General features: G+C 44.9%; 1 long non-coding RNA gene across 1 annotated transcript; it reads right to left on the bottom strand.

The window, feature by feature from the left end:
- Nucleotides 1–224: 224 nt before the first annotated feature.
- Nucleotides 225–1,744, bottom strand: LOC118432355. The gene is made up of 3 exons (XR_004833065.1): nt 1,687–1,744; nt 954–1,108; nt 225–449 (listed from the first exon to the last, which is right to left on the bottom strand). It is a non-coding gene; the product is annotated as an uncharacterized LOC118432355 (long non-coding RNA).
- Nucleotides 1,745–2,262: the final 518 nt, after the last annotated feature.

The raw sequence follows: 2,262 nt of genomic DNA, 5'->3' as shown, positions 1-2,262 counted from the left end.
CATCCGTTTTCAAGAATATTGTAAATCGTACAAAACAGCTGTAAATTGAGCACATATTTGCCGTAAATTGAAAAAAAATCGAAAACTGGTTACTACTGTATGAATGAATGTATGAATGCCAAAGGATATTCAAAACCCAAAGAAATGCGAGAGAACAAAATTTAAAAACATGCATCGTTCTTCTCTATGCCATACTTTGTGTGTTTAGCCATGACTTCAACCTTCCTGACCCCTTAGATTTCAAAATAAAGGTAACAATTCATTCGAACGCACGCATCGGTTTTATTTTTTTTAAAGGATGTCATTGATATAATCAAATCAACATTGCTGGCCTCAGAATCAACGTTTTATCATTTTGGCTTCTTGCAAATAAAGGGATGCTGGCTGTCACATCTCCCAGTTTTCCACTGGCCTATTTCTCCTCGGCCCATCATCAGCCAGCCTGGCTTCTATAAGAAAGAAGAAAATACATATTTAACTTTTATAGTCCGGGTAATGTTCAACTCTCTTTGTGTCGATCGTCATATCAAACATATTATTGATCAGTCTAAATTCTCTTGGGCAGTTCTTACATACCTTCCAGATGATAAATAAAGAATCATTCACATGGTACTGAGACGGTGAGAGAGTGGAAGAGGGAGAGAAAGGCGGAGAGAGAGAGAGAGAGAGAGAGAGAGAGAGAGAAAGAGAGACGGGGAGAGAGAGTGGGAGAGGGAGAGAAAGGCGGAGAGAGAGAGATAGAGAGACGGGGAGAGAGATGGAGCTCGAAGGAGAGGGAGAGAAAGACGGAGAGAGACAGAGAGAGAGAGAAACGGGGAGAGAGTGGGAGAGGGAGAGAAAGGCGGAGAGAGAGAGAGACGGCGAGAGAGAGGGATCTCGAGGGAGAGGGAGAGAAAGGTGGGGAGAGAGAGAGAGAGGAGGGGGGGGGGAGGAAAGGGCGCTGGAACACACACCTTAGAGTACATGCCGGCACAGTTCCCTCCAGCTTTCCCGATGAAGATGAAAGGTCCTGCCACTGTTGGCTGGCCCTTAGCCCAGTTGGTGTAAGAGACCGGTGATCCATCTGTCCACTTCAAATCGCTTCCCCACAGCTGCAGAATAGAAATTACTGGAAACAAATAAGTTATCATATATCAGACTCCTACTGCGGAATGAAGGGTAGAGGACTGCGGAAAGACACAAGTGCTCCATATGCCGAAGTCGCTGTGACTCCGACTGGTATACGGCTTATGCTACATTCACAATTGGAAAGGGGATCATCCCGTCGTGGAGCTAAGAATCTGCTCTGTTCTGTATCGGGCGTGACAACCTGAGCACTGGTGTATCCAGATCTCGGCCGTATCCCAGATTCGGCCTCAAAAGAGCGTGAACTGGATATCGGGTTGTTTAACTCGGGGTGTAAAAAAATCGGGGGCCTTACCAGGCCCAAACATGACACGGAAATCATACGGTGTTCTAGGGGGCCACGTAGGGTTAATGCCCAAAAGTGCGAAAACCCTTCCGGTGGGCACCCTTTTTCCAATTGTGACAGCATAACAGAAATGCCAAGAAGAAATGTATGTATGTAAAATTGTACGTGTTTCATATAAGTTTATTGTGCACTTGGAAAGGGCAGGGGGAGAATAGGTAGGGGACGATCAGTTACATCTGTTAATTGACAACAAACGGTAGTCATGGCACGCCTACCTTTCTTTCCATTCGTGAGTCCGATCCAAACAAGGTCATCCTTCTCTTGCTTGAGGGCTGCAGTTAAAGAAATACGTCTTTAGATTTCTAAGCCAGTCATTTCAAGCCTGTTTTACTGCTAGGCCAGTCTTGTATTTCTAGCTGTATGGTAATCTCCAACAGACCATCCGATGGCATAAGATAAAGTAGAAAACTGGCCAAGGAGTGTATTCAACCAAGAGGTGTACATGTACTCGTATATGCCGTGTAGGTCAGCTTCACTCCTCTGGCAGCTTTTGATACTATCTTGTGCTATCGTAGGATCTGCTTGGAGATTAGCTGTATGGCCGGAATGTCCCTGTAGCTCAACTGGTAGCAGCCAACAGTTTACCTCCTGGTTTCAATTAGTTGGTAACTAGGAGACCTCAGTTCAAGCCCAGGGAAGGGCAATTCGGTTGGGGCAGACATATTTCCACTTGTCAGACCACATGACCAACGCCTCTTAGTCAGGATAATTGTGGAAACATATTAATATTCATCATGTATGTATTTCAATGTGCTAAAATTGACAAATCAATGTCAGACTTTTTGTTACCG

Source organism: Branchiostoma floridae, chromosome 15 (genome assembly GCF_000003815.2).
Source record: "Branchiostoma floridae strain S238N-H82 chromosome 15, Bfl_VNyyK, whole genome shotgun sequence".
Taxonomy (NCBI): Eukaryota; Metazoa; Chordata; class Leptocardii; order Amphioxiformes; family Branchiostomatidae; genus Branchiostoma; species Branchiostoma floridae.
Note: the sequence above shows the minus strand (reverse complement) of the source record. Positions and strands in the feature narration are given on the sequence as shown.